This window comes from Cyrtonyx montezumae, unplaced genomic scaffold (genome assembly GCF_038088225.1).
Source record: "Cyrtonyx montezumae isolate F1298 unplaced genomic scaffold, pur_monq_1.0 scaffold_4, whole genome shotgun sequence".
Classification (NCBI taxonomy): domain Eukaryota; kingdom Metazoa; phylum Chordata; class Aves; order Galliformes; family Odontophoridae; genus Cyrtonyx; species Cyrtonyx montezumae.
The window spans coordinates 17766394-17784860 of NW_027072045.1; the positions used below are offsets into that span (position 1 = coordinate 17766394).

An 18467-nucleotide genomic window follows, 5' to 3' on the forward strand; every position below is an offset into this window, starting at 1 on the left:
GACTGAGCAAGAGCTGCCAGTATGCCAGCAGGGAGGCCATGGTATGCTCTGGAGAATAACATCTCTGTCACTTTAAATCTAATGAGCACTGATCAGGGAGACTTTCAAGAGCTGGTTGAGTCTATCGGACCTCAGGGCATAGGGCTGCCCCTGAAGACTTGCATCTGCATTCCAGGCAGAGTTTAGGGAGCCACACTGAACCAGGGAAATCTGGCAGGCTGGGCTATGAGGGCTGTTTTTGAACACTTAAGCTATGTGCTTAAATATTTGATTTTGTTCCTAGTGAATCATGTCTTGGCTTGAAAAGGCTGGTGTTGCTTTAAACCACTGTTGGCTCTAAAACACTTATCCTGGAAAGTCTCCTGTGATGCCGAGATTGAGTGGAAAAGCCATGGTGAGAAACTAGTGCCGGTGCCAGTATCATCATGGAATGATGCAGCCTGTGACTAAATAGCTACACTCCCAGGTAGATTGCCAAAAGCTTGGGAAAGCACTGTATGAAGCTCTGCTCTCAGGTTTCTGTTGGCTCTGCCTTCTGGGTTTGTACATGTACATTTTTTTCAGTCTCAGTCACCAAGGATCTAACTCAGTTGCCATGAAATGCTAAGGTGAACTCCTTCAGAACTCCCCTTGGTGCCCTGTTTATTTAAGCTGCGGAGTTCATCTGGTCACAGTAGCTGACAAATTAGTGGCTTTCAGCCCACTGACTGAGTCTGCAGAGCAGAAGGCATATGTATTTGTGTGTGGATGTGTGTGAAATTGGGTATACATGCAGTGAAATGCTGCCAAGCAGCAGCAGAGCAATCGAACAAGAAGCTTCTGTTGTCTCCTCTCTTGAGAATCTTGTTATAATCAGCATATAATCATTGTGAGGAAGAAGTAGAAGATTCAATCCTCCTAGAATTTATACATATAGTTAGTAATAGAGGTGGATACCTTTTCTAAGTATAGTGAAATTTAAGCTGGATAATAATAATAAATATCAGTGCACGTTGATAATATGACATTTTGTTTATTCAGTTAACAGTACATGACAACATGGATGCTGGAGGAGAGGGGAATGAATGTAAGGAAAAAGAGAATTAAACTTGTAAAGTATGAGTGTTCTGAGCATACTGAAAAGTCTTCCATCTGAGGTTTGAGTAACTGGAAATGTATCAGAGCCAAATTCAGCCTTGAGCTTGTGCTCAGCTGATAGATATATTAAGCTGGAGAAAATTGATGCATATGACAACCTGACAATTTATAGTAATGAATCTCAGCCTACGACCAGCTTGCATACACGCTGCTGTCTCAGAACTCACCCTCCTATTTTAGTTTGTCATGTTGGCAGGGATGTATAGGAATGGATTTGGAAACAGAATTATTTTTTTGACCCCTAGAGGGACCACCAGGACCAGAGATGAAGCCTGCCATAGGCTGGCAAAGCAGCTCAGCCCGCTGCTTCCTCTCATTACCTGCTCTGTCAGAATACAGCACTGCCAGATCAATAATAATGAACAAGTGAAAAGAGGGGAACTGTGGAAAGTGAAATTTTGACTTGAATTAGGTGGGCAGAGTGCTGGAACGATGAGAAATCCTTTCCTGTAGTGCTTTGATGTCTCCTGCACTGTCCTATTCCGCACTCAAAGAGGGGAATGTAGACAGAACATTGTACTCATTGGGGTTATGACACTTCATTGTCCGCAGCTGTGGTTCAAACCACTTTGAACCACCATCCCTCTCCAGTCTGACCTCTTCTACTGCAGTTAGGGCTGGGTGAGCCCTCAGAAAACTATGGCTTATGTGTTGTCTGGGCATCATATCTTTCTTTTTCGGTGTTTAGTTTAAATGGTTGCACTATGAAATTTCTGCTATGTAGTGTTAGGATAGAGAACTTAGTACTTTCACTAAAAATGGGAGATTGCTCTCTGACTTCTCGTTCAGTACAAATCAAGGCAAACATGATCTCCTTGATTCTGTATCTCTGAATTAGTCTGTTTGAACTTGCCCCTCATCATGACTACACTCCTTCAAGCAAAATTGTGTAGTTTCACCTACTCAAAAGCCAAACACAACTCCACTAAGTTTCTGATTTATTTACTTTTAAAAATATTTACAGTTAAATACTTTAGCTACATTTTAGGCTTTATAATATCAAACCTCCACAGTGGGAGGAAAAAGCATATAGATTTCATCTGGAGACTGAATGTCCTTCATGAAGATGAAGGTGAGAGGAAATCATGCAATCTTTCAAGAAGAAAATGAGGCTTCGGGCTGGAATCAACATCCCACCAAGAATTAAAATGTTGCACTTAGATCTCTGCATGTTTATCATAATCCATGACAAGTTTCCCTAGAATAAATACACTGACAACTGAGAAATTTTGTCTGCTTTAGAAATATAGAACAGTAGTTGTCTTGCAACAATGAAGCTGTTTCAATCAATAGGGAATATTTAGCACATTTTCCTGTGTGCTTAGCAAACAAGAATAAAAAGGTCAAGATGATTAAGGAAAATGTAGCATGTACATCGGTGTTTGAAGAGCAATTGAATGTTTTTTTCTCTGGTAGGGAAATACAAGATGAAATAAAATGACTATGGGAAGGAAAGTGCAAAGCTTCCTTGCACTTGGTGCATTGAAATTTTGGTTCATTGGAGGCTCTGTTTGTAGCCCATTTTGCAAGGTGCACTTTTTTATTACTTTTTACAACAGGATGTTAATGTTTCCATAGTTATTTTCTTCTCCTGTGCTCCTGTGCAGTATTCAGCTCACAGTTTCATTTCTTCTGATCATAATGTCTAGGAGACAGCTCGAGGTTTTATTTCTGGAAAACAACCTCATCCCTTCCCCATACTGCATTTCATGTTCTATCAGTTAACTTACAGTCAGTGTGTTGCATTTGTCACTCTTCGAAGACAGTGGTGATGGTGGTTTTTTTTTTTTTTTGTGGCATCCTGTTTTTGCACCCTATAGACACAGAGTAACCAAGCAGCAAGAAGCAGTTTCATGGCAAGAATTATATGTCTGTTTTGAGCAAAGGCTTTTTCCAAAAGCTCTGTTTTCTTTTAATTAAAAAAATAATAATCAGTCAAACAAACAAAAAAATGCAGACAGCCCTATGTAGTGGCTTAGTTGTTCTGCAGCCATGTGGTGTGCACGGTTTTGCAAGGGTCTGATAAACACTTCTTGGGTTTTTTTCTCTCATTCAACTATGTCATGCTGTCAATGTCTTTGACCTCCACCACTTTTATTTAATTCTTGCAAAATCCTACACACAGCATAGCTGTCCCAGTTTTTCCTGTGACCTGTTCTGGGACTATTGATTTTCCATTGTTTCAAATATTTTAAACAAAGGGCTATTATGCTCAGCTGAGTGCAACATGGGTATCACAACCTGCAGCTTTGCATAGTTGCATTGCTGGCAACATATCAAAATTGAATTGATGCTAGGGATGCCAAAATAACCTGTTCTACTGCTCAATAGGGTTGCAATCTTCATTATTATGCACTGAATTTGTTACCTACACTACTAAGCGTGCAACTCATGCAAACATTTACTTGTGTGAGTCTGGAACACTCTTAGGAGCTTTTGTATAATTGTGCTCTCAATCAGCTAAATGCTCACAAAGATGTGATTTCTCATTGCTACTGTGGAGGAAAATCATGTAGGCACTTTTGATTGCTTTGTTGTTGTTTTTGTTCTGTTTTTATTTTTTGTTTTCTTTAGAAGAACACTGCAGAGAGGCTTTTTTTTTTCCTGCTAGGATTTCTGAACTCTAGAATGCCAAAATCACAGCTTGTAAGAACTACCTATTCTATATGGATCTTCCATGTTTAGCACTTCCTCTCTGTGTACATACGCTTCTTTAGAGAGATTAGGAATTTCTTCATGTATGCCATATTTTTGCTATGCCTTTTTTTTCCTATATTTAACTTCTTCCTGTATATTCAAATATTTCTAGCTTTTTATTTTGTGTGTGAGCTTTTCTTTCTTTTTTTCTTCTTTTTTTTTTCTTTCTTTTTTTAAATTCAGAGTGCAAATACAAAAGTACCTGATAACTTGGTTCCCACATCCGAGGTAAGTAAACCTGTGAACAAGTCTCTCCACATTTCCTTATTGCCCATAATTTATTCTTCTTATTAAAAGGCTGACCTTAAATTCTTGAACAAGGAATGGAATGAACCTTATATTGACAATTTATATAATATCTACTCTTTTAACTTTCTGCATGTATCTTCGCTACCTTCTTCTGAAATGAAGCAACTTTGATCTGACTGCCTCATATATCATTTCACTATTCTCAGACTTCCTTTTCTTCTTCCTTGGCAGATGTATTACAAGAATTGGCATACTTACCTCAACTATTCCTTAGCTTCTTCTCAGGCAAATATACATCATATATTTAGAGCTTATCTGAATGTTGCCTGTCTCAAGTCGCTGATACACCTACTGATGATGCAATGTTCTTTCTTAGCATCTTTCTTTTCTTCTGCTTTCCCTGTCCCTCAGAGTCTAAGAAGAAAGCAAGACTGATTCCTAGAGGATTTAATTGTTAGATTGAGAAACACAGTCCAGGCTGCTCCAGATTGAAGGAAAAATGTTTCTTCCTGCTTTGAAAATGGTAAAGGGAGTGCTAAAAAACAGTATCAGGAACCTGCGGAGATGCAGTGGCTTGTCTCAGAGACCTCAACAGCTGTTGGTGACCTGTGTTGTGGGGAAGTCTCTAACTTTTCTAGCTGTTGTTACAGATCGCTATTGAAATTTCCAGCATATTTAAAATTGGTCATCGGTAGGCCTGAGAGTTAACTGTGTGTGTCTCTGAACCACTTCCTAACTCACAAAAAACGACTGTTGTGCAACATTTTGTCAGTGATAAATGTGTTTCTGTGATCCTGAGTTTTCAGCATTTTTCTTCTTGTACAAGTATTAGCACAGGTAATAAAATTCATGCATCTACATAAGCATCTTTAAATTACAGCATGTCTATCATCATGTAAAGCAAATGTCTGCTTAATATTAGACTGCAGTATGAATTTTTGGTTTTCCTTTTTGCAAAAAAAGGATAGTATCTAAAGGGAGTTGCTGAAATACCACGCCCATTTTTGTCCAGTATGCAAAAACAGATTGGGTCTTAAAACTAGGCCCAGTGACCATGGCTCTGAGCACTGAAACTTTAAAGGTATGTAAATACTTTATTTCTTTTCTTCTGTGCTTCTTGTAAAAGATTAGGAATCTGGCTTTGAACTCTTTTTATAGATAAGGTGAATGAATTTCAGCTGAGGATGGTGAATGTATGCCACTAGATCTGTTCATCTTTGGGGAACTCTTAGCATTGCTAGAAAAAATATATCCGTTTCTAAATACACGTTTATACAATCAGCATGTTAGTTTGTTCACATCAGTGTATTTCAGGGTGCAAAATCAGCTTCTCAGTAGTTAGAAAATATCAGAATTACTATCAGAAATTTCAGTATGCATTCAAAGAGTCTCTCGCTAAGGACTCTTACAGGATATTGAGGAGAAGGACATTGGCCGTAACTGCCTACGTATTAGAAAGAATGACTAAGAATTAATGGTCAGTTTTGTCTGCAAAGGAAAGTCAAAACCCCCTACAAGGGGGGTTGTGCTATTCAGCATATTGACATATGATTTCTAAAGAGGATGAGAGGTTGCTGATGGTATTGAATAAAGAACATCAACAAAGCAGAGGTACTTATGAAGAGTTGCAGAAAAGTTTCGTCATATCGCATGATTTAATGGTCAGTGAAATTCATGTAAATATTTATAAAGGTAATGCACATGGTAACATCTTCACAATACAGGCACAGTTCAGGAGCCTGAATAGAGAAGCCCATAGAAGTATGAAATTAATGCTGAGTAACCACTAAAAAAGAGACAGAATTTTAGGAATTATTGGGAAAATACTAAAAAAGAAAATGAGAGAATGTGTATGCACAACAATTATGTGTATTAAGAAAAATTAAATAGGCTATGACTTTTCTGCATAGATAAAGAGGGGTGAAGAATATGAAATGACATGAATAGCATACAAGAAAAACAGAAAGTGTTTGCTCATTTTGTCCTTTTATTCAACAGCCAGCTGACATGAAATAAAATACTAACTTTCTGATATTCTAAACTGATTTATGCAGTCTGGAACAGGATTGACCAAATCTCCCTAACAGAATGGCTTGCTTTCTCACAGGATTCTTGTCTCATTCAGCACATGGGAAAAGCAGTGCTTACAGCTATTCCTTGTGTTGTTTCTTTATCATTGCTCTGCATGAAGCTTTTACCTGTACCTTGTTCACTGTGCTCTGGTTAAACCCTTGATGAAGATATAAGTATGAATTTTCTCATGGGTCACTGATGGTTACAATATCTATCTCTTCATTAATGCTTGTCTTATCAAGGTCTCTGGGGTTGTACTGTCTTTCTCTTTTAGGAGTAGAACTAGGGCAAAAAGGAGATACAGTTGGAGCTGTTGTTGGGTGTCCAGTTTAAGAAATTGGAAAGTAGTTCTTCCCAGAATTGCACGATAGCTCACTTGTATGTACTGATATTGACATGGGTAACAGACTGAACTGCTGCATACTTCTCAGCATTGAGACTGTGATTTTGTCTTATTCAGAACACAGAGGACTGTAATTTTCAACAAATATAAGTTGGTGTTTCAGTGGACTGGTTAGCATACCACTGGTCTTCTGGAAAAGGCAGGGGTACAACTGTGTTCTCCAGCATGATATGCAGCTGCATTAACTGTCCCTATTGTTGTAATCCCCTGTCCTGTCCACTTTACATTTCCTGGCTCATAGACAATGTCCTTCTTCACTACACAGCCCATTTTAAATCCACAGTGAGCTGTTCTCTGAAATGGGAGCAAGGGTGGCATCACAGGACATCTATACAGAGAAGCTAAATTAGGAATCTCAGAGGCACATTACTGAAGTTATTGGCTTGTGGTTTCATTCTCACTTACAAACACTTGCCTATATCTCAGACTCTCACCACTCCTAGTTTTTTGCCTCAGCTTCTTCATAATACCAATTGCAGTTTTCTCTGTGCCCCTCTGGTTCTTGTCAGTAAGATTTTCCCCTCTTTTTTGTTTTCCTCAGCTGTCACTGCTTGTCTCAGTAATTTATCTAGTCACAGTGCCCTGTTGCCCCTGTCCGTGGCTTGTTGCTCCTCTTGAGTTTATTGTAACCATTTCCAGTCCTGGTCTTATTCGTCATCAGTCACTCCTTAACAAAATCTCCTTGCCAAGAAGTTTCCTCCTTTTGCATCTTTCCTGTTACACCTTTTGTCCTAAACTTTGCTTGGATACATTTTGCTGAGACTTCCACAATACTGAAAAGTTGAGATGCATCACGTTCTCAGAGAGATCCTGTAGCTGTCACTTCAGGTCTCTTATGAAGCAGTGGGAACATTTCTCATTTAAGAAGATGCTTTGCTGGGTGCCAAAGCTTGAAATGGTATGTGCCTCTGCAGAGTCAATTAATACAAAATGTACCAGAAGACCCAACTAACTTGAGAAGTCTAGGCATAGCACAGTAACTGTTGAGGCATGAGATCTACCAACTCCAGGAAAAAAATCCTATCAGACAGTAGACATCTGGAGATCATTTCATTCCTTTGCTGGTGTAGTATTCTCAGCTGTATTATGATTGCAGCATATTTAGACGACCCAAATGCTAACTAAACTGGTCAATGTACTGGGAGGTCTTACCTGGTCATATATGATCCTTCACAGAGAGGAACTCTTTGGACAAAATTTAAGTTTACAAATGTTATATAGTTGTATTGAACTTTTATTTAACAGACAAATAAAATCTGCCAACCAGACTGCACTCAGGGGCACATGGATGTGTCTCCATGGCTCTTCTGGAAAATACTAGAATTACAAATATTGTACAGATCTTTGCAACCAGTTAGCAGCTATCTGTTAAAAATCCTTGTTCCTCCCCCGCACAAGGCTAAACAGAGCATGGATTGATACAGACAAGTTTTGAAGAATATTTGTATGTATACTGCACATTTTCTTTGGAAAGTACATTTTTATAACCTAGAATAATAAACGTACTCCTTAGGATCACAATGTGGAACAGACTTCTTATTTAAGCTTGCATTTCACAGCTTCATTTTTAATTTGTTCTGAAATACTACAGTAGTTTCTACACTGTACCGTATTAGCTACTGTTATAAAAGAACTAAAAAGTTCTAAAAAGTTCAGAAAGTTTGTTTTGTAGGAAATATGGAGGATTTCATGAGATAATATGATCCTGCTTGTTTATTTGGGTGCTTGAATTACTTCCATGGTGATGCTTTAAGTATTTAACGTTAGTTATTGATATTTCCATTAAGCTATGGATTATAATGAGCTATAACGCCATTAGTATATGAACATATCCTTCTTCCTACTGTCCTCCTTTCAGTGAACTATAAGCTATGTGGATTATATGGGATGATATCACTTTACTGCACAAGTCACTAAAGGCTTAGCCTGTCTTCACTGTGCTTGTGTTTTGTCTTTCTCCCTTTCTTTCTCCCCTTTTCTTTCTCCCCTTCTCTCTCTCTTTCTTTTTTCTTTTCTTCCTTTCTTATTTTCTTTCTCTTTTCTTCCTTTCTTTTCTGCTCCTTCCTTCCTCCCCTTCCTCTCCTTCCTATGTTCTTAAATGTTGATAGAAGAAAATTCATGTTTAAGTCAGGAAAATCCTCTAGGTACATGAAAGGAATTTGGGATGCACCAAACATGAGGAATTTCTTGATGTTAAGTTACTGGCATGGGATCACTGGCAGGCATGTTGTGGGTGAATGTTCTGGAATGAGTCTCCCTTTTTGGGGTTTCAGGCTACTAGACTTGCCTCTTCCAGTTGCACGGAGCTGATCCCAAATTAATGAACTACAACTAGTTAATCATGGAGGCAGTTCAGAGTCTGGCTACATAAATCTAATCTTTCTAATCAGATAATCTGATGAATGTCCTTGCTGAAAGTGCAAGAGAATGCTGGGTGGAAGAGAACAGCTGGAATCCTTTTAAGCCTATTTGCCTCCTGTGTGCCTTTATTTTTTTTCATAACATAACCAGCAATTGGACATGAAGTGTGGCATGTAGTCCACCTTCTAACTTCAGTTTAGCCCTGCCAAGAAAGGGAAGAAAGGTCATTAATTCTCAACTGTAGTTATGTGCATTGCACCCCACAGTCATAATGTAAGCCCACTTACCATTATTCTGATGTTGTTAATTGAGAGGAGCTTTGTAATAATGTAAGCCCACTTACCATTATTCTGATGTTGTTAATTGAGAGGAGCTCAACAGATGTGCCCGATATTCTCTGAGGTGCAGCTGGTATCCAGTTTCCAGCAGAGTTTTATGAGAAGTATGAAGGTCAAGTAACTTCCCCAAGGTTATGCCATAAATGGCTCAACTGGGATTAGGACTCAGACTGTCCTTACTCCTAATCTTTTGCCTTATTAATCACTGCGGTCTCTTTCTTCAAATGCCTAGCAAGTTTGTGCTTGCAGATTTACAAACAAAATTATATGGTCAAACTCAACTGAGGGAATAGATTTCATGAAAAGACATAATGAAATAGCATTGGCAAAGCTAACTCAAAACTGAAATGGGAAATAATTAAGACTAGATTTTGCTTATGGGAACAATCATTTTAATGTCAATATTATACTTCCTTCCTTGATATCTTATTTCTCAAATGCATGCTACTCTCCCTTATCACCTGCCAATGTTTAAGCTACTAAAGACCATGAGATTTTCTGAAGTTTTTGTAATCTGTATTTAGTTTTATTATATCTCAAAGAAATCGGTTGATTGGATATGCAGAAGGAAATGGTAACAAAGTGGCTGTTTCTTGGTTTCTTTGTTCTTTTGTAAAACTCCTCTGATATAAAAACTGAGCATTTAAGGTTGTAAAGTTGTTACAATTAATTTATTCTCTTGATCTGCTGTGAGGGATGAGGTTCTCTGTCTTTAAGCGGCAAATTAGCAACAGATTTTTTTGTTAGGATGAGGAAAATCCCTGATTTTCCCTATCTGTATCTGAAAATTGTAATCAGAATTATTAATTTATAGTGCCAGCTGGTTTTAATTAAAGGCTTATTTTCTCCAGTACAGAGACGCTTCATTACAGAACAACAACCATGGTCACACCAATAGTCTGCTCCGTTTCTGTAAACAGGGATGGGTACAATATGCTTGTCTGGTGAATTGCTTGGAAAGCCTTGTGGGATGCAGAACTCAAATAATAGCTAATGCATATCACATGGATTAAGGAGTAAAAAAAAAAAGTCTTTACTGAGCCTGTTGTGAACTGCATCAACATAGTGTAACCTATCTCCAGTCATTAGGCAGTGAAATCCAAAGCCACGGGGCACAATTAAAAAGCAACCTGACACCTGCTGTTTCCAGTACATCTTCTGAAATACCCAGAAAGAGACAATACATTTTAACAAGGGTTTGAAAGGTTTTCCATTGTATGTTTCTACTTCAATATTAGTCCAGTGCTGTATGACCAGGAATGCTTAAAAGTCATCACTTGATATTAATAATCTCAGAGGAAGTGCCAAAAAAAAAAAAAAAAAAAGAATGTGGACATAGGAATTATTTGCAGTGTGACTAGATGAGATGCAATTGTTGTGAGGCTATGCAGAGAACTTCTATTGTGCTACTGCCCTTGCCAGACCTCATGGAGATTTCACCAGCTAAAGATACATAATGCAAGATAACTGACCATTTACAACCAACAGATTACTAGATATTAGTCTTAAAATAATGCCTCAAATTCCATTTTTAAACCTCATTGGGAACCAATAAAACAAATTAAAACTAGGTAAAATAGGAAAGATATTGGAAAAGACATTTGAGAATTCCCTAGTAAATATCAAAGAAGCTATGCTGTGGCTTAGAACAACTTGGTGATTTTAAATGTGTATCTGTACATCCTGAAGTGAAAATTAACACCCATTTTGCTATAGAAAGCAAGAGCAGTAGTCAGGAAGTATTTTGCAATATTGCATCAGAAAGACAGTATATGCAATGGTCTGTGGTTTCTAGTTGGTTTGTCCACCAAGAGACATTGCTCCCCGTCTTGAGAAAGGCATGGGGATTGCCTTGTTCCCTAAGCATCTTTGTGCATTAAACATTTCTGGGTTTTCTAAGCCCTCTCCTATCTCAGCCAGGCATTTGAGATTGAAGTTTCCTGCTTACACATGACTTCACTGATGAAAATGGCCTTGGGGTTCTCCATTAGTCTCTGCTGATTCAGAAGGTGCTCTTCTGTTACACAACTAGTCCTGCTAGCTCAGCCTTCTGTCATTGAAAGCCATAAAGTCACAACATCTCCCACAGTCAATTCTGCATCTCTTTATCAGTTGTTTATCCATAACTCATTTTTTTCAGAGGGTTATGGCCTGACACCTGAGCTAGCTCATTAGTGTAACCTGACTCAAGATACAGGAGATGGGACAGGATGTATGGATGGCTTATTTTTAAGTTTTTAGTTTAGATGATTTTTAGTTGTAATGATGCTCTCTCTAGATTCTTGGCTTTGAGGATTGGTTCCTGTCCCTGCCTAAAGTCCTGATCCAATTTACTGCTTTCTGTACTTCATCCTAGTTCCTCTTCCTGTGAGTGCTGGTTCTTAATCTTGCCCTTGATCCACTCAGCCTTGCTTTCCAGCTCTTGCCACATTCTTTTCCAGCCCTGGTTTCTGCTTTGAGTTAGCTTGTCTGACCTTATTTCAGCTGTAACTTCTCCTCACCCTGAAGACACTTGTATACGTTAAGACTAAAATTGCAATGAACCAAGTCTGGTCTTCACTTAACAATGCAGACTCTTTAGTTTTCATATGACTAAACGTAGCTGAAGATAGAGTACAGAGAATGATTCAGGGCATTAGTAATGCCTAATCAAGAAAAAGATATGCAGAAGTTCTACTTCTGGTACCAAGGCAAACTACTTATTACAGTCAATCTCATCTTTGATCATATCAGTATTGATTGAGGTACTTGTAAATAAAGCTGTAAATAAAGCGGTAAACTATGTTGGTGGGTTTTTGTTTTTTTCAGATTTCTAAGAATGCCTCTTGCATTTGTTGTCTGGTAAGATTCCCCTGTCCACATATGAAAATAATAAATCTCTAATTTTACATAGCATGAAGGCAGAGAGATGTTTTCAAATATCTGGTTTCAAAAGAAGATCTAAATCCCTAACTGCTTTGCCTTAGTCCTACTGCAGACTCTTTGGATGCAGGTAATCAGAAAGTCTACAGTAAGAATAAGTGTATGTGGGATACTCTATTATAGCACAGCCTCTTAACTGGATATGTCTGTTTGGTGGGTATATTAAAATAATTAAAAAGGGGAACTGATGTACTGAATCTATTTAGCAGAGCATCACCTGGCCCAAAGCACATTTCAACAGAGCTGTAGAAGAGCAGAGCAAATGATTTGTGCTATTTTATGAGATTGATCTCCTGTTGCACAGCAAGTGAGGCTCAGTGTCATCTTGATTCGGAGGCTGTACTTTTCTATTTAACAGTCTGATTATTTCTACTGTAAGTTTGTCTCATAGCTTTTCAAATACATGCAAATATTTGGTATCTATAGTGGTCTGTGAGAGTACATTTCCTGACTTAGCCCTCAGTTGCATGTAGCACCCCATTAATTTGTTTTCAACCATGATTTTTACATCTTAATTTCATGCCTTTTAATTCCTTTTTAATAAGAAGTCATGATACATCAGTCTTTGCTCAACCTTCTTCATAATGCTTCTATCATACTGACCCCATACCTTGGCTATATGTGGTAGCACTGTTACATTCACAGTTTTGTTCTCTACTCTTTCTATCAGCTCTTAATATTCTATGTTCTTTGATGATTATTACTGAATATACAGACACTGTTATAAAAGTTTATCACGTTTCCAAGATGTTTCTTCTGGGTTGTATTAGCTATTCTGGAATCCATCATTTCCTACACCAATTTACTATTGCTTTTTGATATAGAAATATTAATTGACATTCTACTGAATTTCACCTCCAAAATTATTTGTCCAAAAATATATTGTCCATTTCTTCAGCATCAAAAACAAATTTTTACAGCTCTTTGCAGAAGATTGTGAATTGAATATCATTGTCATCATAAAACTTCATGGTGCAGTTTCACTCTTCTGCTCCACATATGGATCAGTACAGGCCTAAACCGAATTTCTGGGGCTTCCTGGTAACTTTCAAGAAAATTGACTTTCAGTTCCAAAATATTATATATTAGATCCATATATTGTTGTTTTCTGTGCCTTATTTCATAAGTTTTTAATCTATTTCCACGGTAAGAAGATCAGGTTTAATAGTTTATAGCTCTTACAAATCCTGTTAAAAATATCCTCTTCTATTGGCACCCTTTCTACTGGCACTTACAGACAATTTAAAATAATCTTTTACACATATTCTGTAAAGCTCTACAAGTCTGTTTTTGCAGAATGCAAATGATTTTGTTCTTCTTTCATGATTTGATTTTCTGAGTGCTCATGAAATACCTTGCTCATGTGTTGGCTCTGCAGATTTTCTGTAAGGCTTCCTGTTTCTGATATTTTTCTTATAATGTGGGCTAAAATGTTCCTTATTAATAGCAAAAAACATTCTGGGTTGCTCTGTTCCTCTGTAAGTGAAAGTTAATCTCATCAAATTATTTATTTCAGCATTTAATATATTTTTAAAAATATACTTAATAAAATTTAATGTTTGGAAATCTATAGACGAAGAAACAATGGACTAAACACAGATGAGGGAAAATTATAGGTAGAAATTGACAGACTATTTTGGTTGCCCGACTGCCTGGCGTGCGATCTTTGAATTAAAAGCAAAAGAAGAACTGAGATGCCTCTGCTATTTCTTTTAAGAATATATGGTTAGTAGGAATTAGAGACAACCTGTTGTGAGCCAAGTAGTCTTACTGCTAGGTGGTTGTTTCAAATTTTTGTAAAGACCTGTAAATAACAAGTATGATCTTACAGATAGACAGCACTGAGGGTTCAAAGAAAATGCATTTATTCTGTTTGTCTTAGTAAGGACTGGGTTGACTCTGGGAGATGGCATGGCTCTAAACAGGTTTTGAAGACTTCAAAGCCTTAGCATGGGAGATTGTTTTTACTATTATTTGCTGTTACTTTCAAAACCTCGACTACAGAGATCTTCTATGCTATTTATGCTTAGTTGCCCTAACGATTAAACAAATGCTAATGAGATATGTAAAGAGAAGTTGGCAATTGTTTGCTCTTTCAGATGCACAGAGTAATTGTAATGTATAAACACAGCTAAAGTTTCCAAAATACTGCAGTTACGCATTTCTGGGAACAATACACTGTACTCAGAAGAAAAAAAAGACTGACTGCAGTTTATAATTATAAAATATATATATATTTTTTCTGAAAAGTAAAAACAGCTATGGGATATTTAATGTTTCAGAGAACGTAGACTTTCTTGAAGCTGAACACCTTTTTCATGGGATCTCACATAGAAAAGTGAAGTTCTTCTGAAAAAGAACAAAAGAGTGAAATAGGATTCTGTAGATTCAGTCCCTGTTTTTTAAGAACTTCTAAATTTGCCAGTGGCACATATATATGCATCCAGGTCTTGATGCATTGTGTGATCTTTGTCTTCAAGAAAAATACAAAAACATTCAAGTTCTCATGAAGCATTTGGTCCTTGAAATAGGACAGTGCCTGATGCTATCTGAAAAAAAGAAAAATATTCTTAAGACGACACTGAAGTACCTAACTGCAGTAAGACTTCGGTTGGACATGGATTTGTTGATGGCTTTCGGTTTAGTTTTATTCTGAGGATGGCAGTTGCGTTCACTTGCTCATGTCCTCAGTAGTGAGCATATGGATCTAGAGTGAAGGCACAACATGTGAGTGCCTTCTCTTAAGCAGGCACTCATGTTGTGGTTTGTAAGGTGCTCTTAACACTTCCACTAAATGGGAGGCTCGTAGACTAATACTTAGGAATTTTGGAGGCAGTTTTTTGGATACTAACTCATATGACAAAATAGCTCTTCCATTAATTTTAGGAGAAACTATTATATAACATCAATCTTTTTGGTGTGTTTGGTCATTTTTGTTGGTTTTTATTCCAGATGGTACTATACAAATTTGAATCCAAATACAAATTTATTGTTATGACCATGAGTTTTGACTTCAGTTTTTCTGACTCCTCTTGTACCCCCAATGTAAATGATAAATCAGACAGTAGTCTTTCTTTCTCTTGTTTGAGTCATCTTACGGATGGTGTCTTTTTTCCTCTTTTGTGGTTGACGTCCATATATGGTCTAAATTTATATTACAAAGTGATACGCCACAGGCAAAATACATTTTGTTGGAATGTGTAACTGACAATACAGTGTATATTTTCACTTTCAGATTAGGAGAATTAACATTTTAACACAAATTCAACTGTAGCTGCCTGTCAATTGTCATGGTAATTCTTTGTTGTTATCTTTTGCAACTTCAGGGCTGTAGACAGAATTAGACTGTTTCTGTTTATTCCTTCATTTTTTCTCATTCTTTTCTCCAGCTGCAGTTCGTTTTCAGTTTCTCCAAAACAGTATGAGCACATATTTGCAATTTGACTAATCACTTCTATTTAGAAAACTGTAATTAATTAAAATCCGGAAGAACAATTTGAAGATTTGCATACAAATCATGAGTACATTTTGTGCTTTTGGCACAGACTGTTTCATTTGGGTGTAGCAGAAACGCCAGTGATATAATTCTGATCCTGAAGGTATTCTTCACGGCCAGAAAAAACCCCACCCCTAAATGGATTTTATTCATTTTATTTCAGTCAAAGGACACAATGGAAATAAGTGACGTCACACTGAATGAAGAATTAAAAATATGTTCATTTCTAAATGGATCCTTATTATATGTACATACACAAATCTCTTAACTTGTGATTTGTCTTCACAATTCATTTCTGCCAGAGCTGTTGACCCCATTTTGGCCACGGTACATCTGAATTCCCTATTTCGTATGTATCCTTGCACTTTGGTGGTAGTTAATTACCTTTCAGCTCTTTTTGCATGATTTTGACAACAAATCAATGTAAATCATGTATAATACTCAGAACACTTTAATTGGGGTCTACTTCCACGTACAGGTCGCTTCAGCATCCCCAGTCCAAGAGGAGGAAGGGGAGGAGGAGGAGGAGAGCACGGAACGGCTCCCGCCCCTGGGCGGCGCCTCCTCGCCCCGCGCTCCCTCCCGTGGGCCTCGTCGGCCGCCGTCCTCCCGCACCAGGTGAACGCGTATCCCTCCGCAGCGGCCGCCCCCAGCGCTAGGCTCGCAGTCCCCGGATGGAAACTGTTATGGCCGCCGACAGAGACCCGCCGGGCTATGGAGACGGACGAGGTAACTCCGCGAGGGGCGCCGGGCGGAGGAGATCCCCGCGGCGGAGAGGAGCGGGCGACTGGAGCCCTCGCCGAGCAGGAATCCGCCCTGCGCCGGGGTTGACTCGTTAAATAGTCCCATGCCCCCCCGCCCCCTCCGCCCGTGTGAAGTTGGCGGTGTAGGGCGGCTCGGGTCCGCGGCGGGACTGTGCGTAGCTCACGCACCGGAATAACGCATGGCAGCGCCGCCGCCGCGGGCAGCTGCGTGCCCCCGGGATCGCGGTCGTTCCCCCGCGGCGGGCGGGGCTGCCCCGCTGCTGCCCGGTGCGTGAGGGGCAGCGCGATCGGCTGGAGCCGGCGGCGAGGCGTCGAGGCGGGACGGGCTGCCACGAGTTTCGACCCGGGGTGGGGGGCTGCCCGCAGGTGGGTGTGCGGTGCTGGTGCTTTGGGAGCGGCTCGGGGGCGTCGGGGCAGAGCCGGGCGGGTCTTGTCCGGGTGCGGTGCAGTCCCGCTCCCCGCAGGTGGGCACGCGCGGGTTCGGGCGGGCGTGGGGAGCGGTGTCTGTGCTCAGCGCTGGGCACAGTAATGCCTCGTAGTGAAACTTAAACGGGAGTACGCAAACCTGCAGAGCTCCTAGCAGTGCCGGATGCAGGGGCGTGTGTTTGGAGCTCCTGGGTTGTTTTAATTGCTAGATAGTAAAACTAAGAGATCCCCGACTTGGCAGAACTCTCACTGTCATTCCTTAATGAGATAAAGTATCCAGCTAAAACGTTGCCTCCTTATCTATTTAAAACAAACAAACAAAATGTTGATGTGTTAAAGCAGTTTTTGGGGATGGAAATTAGAGGCTTGGATTGCACGTGGATGTTTCTGCTTGTGTCTAGTGGTTTCTTTCCACGTCAGTTACCTTTGGTTCATGCTTACAAGTTTTCAGGCTTTGTGTTTATTATATATGCGTTATTATCTGCATGTTCCATATATTATGCAGGTTATTTTATTTATTTATTTTTTTCTTTTTGTCTTTTGTGAAACTTTCTAGAAAATTGTAATAAGTACTGTAGAATTTTTGTATGCATTTTACAGTGCTTTTGGCTTAAGGTTAAGTTTCTTTTGAGTTTGAAGTAATGAATTAACAATTACTGCATTTTCTCAAAATTAAGTGATTTTACGTTTATACTTAGAACAGTTAGGAACATTTGAGAAGTAATTATAAAGCCAGTGTTATACTACACCTGATTAGGAGTTTTCTAGCCTTGAATTTCTAGCTACAGCTTTACAGTTTATTCTGTATTTGATGGTGTTCTCTCCTGAAAGAGAACGTAGTGCGTATTTATAGTTTTTCTTCAGTGTATTAAAAAATGCACACACTGTGCCATTGGGAAGGATTTGTGCTTTTCAGCATATTCTTTCAGCCGTGGCTACGTTTACATCCTCTAAATATTTCTTTTTGTTTCCAGACCTCTTTTCAATATTCCTTCTGACTGTTGCCTTCTCTGAGTCTTAGCTCTACTATATGTGTGGAAAAGTGTGGAAAAATGTCTGAAAGGCTGCTGAAGAATTGAAGTCTTTTTTTCTAAATCAGTAAGTCTGACTTCTACTTTCATAAAGTAAATTTAAAGATCCCTGTAAATATCAGTGTCATTCACTAATTAGATGTCTATGGTGAATTAATCTATTTGCTGTATTGCAGATGTTTGTCTGAAGCTGTGTGCTACCCAACAATAATAAAATTTGATTGTAATTTGTGTTGTTGGTTAGCAAAAATCTCAAGTCAGGCTTGAATGTATTCACTTGAGCCTTTTTGCTGAATATAAATGTTTACCCACTTAGGGGAGACCACATTGGCTCCATGTTGAAAGCATGGAGTGTATTCCTGCAGCTACTGCATTCACTTGTGATTTTTTCTTATAGTGTTAATTGTATAAATATTTCAGATTTCAGTACTTGACAGTACAACAGAATGATAGATGACTACCATCAGGATGATATATTGTATGATGCAGCCCATAATCTTCATGTGTTGCATCTCTGTGTTTAAAAAGTTCTTCAGCCAAGAAATCCAGGTTGTGTTTTGGTCACTTAAT

The 18467-nt window shown here is 38.7% G+C and overlaps 1 long non-coding RNA gene across 1 annotated transcript; it reads left to right on the forward strand.

Annotated features, from left to right (window-relative positions):
* The first annotated feature begins 16272 nt into the window (after positions 1–16272).
* LOC136055050 (uncharacterized) lies at positions 16273–17965 on the forward strand. The gene is made up of 2 exons (XR_010622800.1): positions 16273–16405; positions 17841–17965. It is a non-coding gene; the product is annotated as an uncharacterized LOC136055050 (long non-coding RNA).
* The last annotated feature ends 502 nt before the right edge of the window (positions 17966–18467 follow it).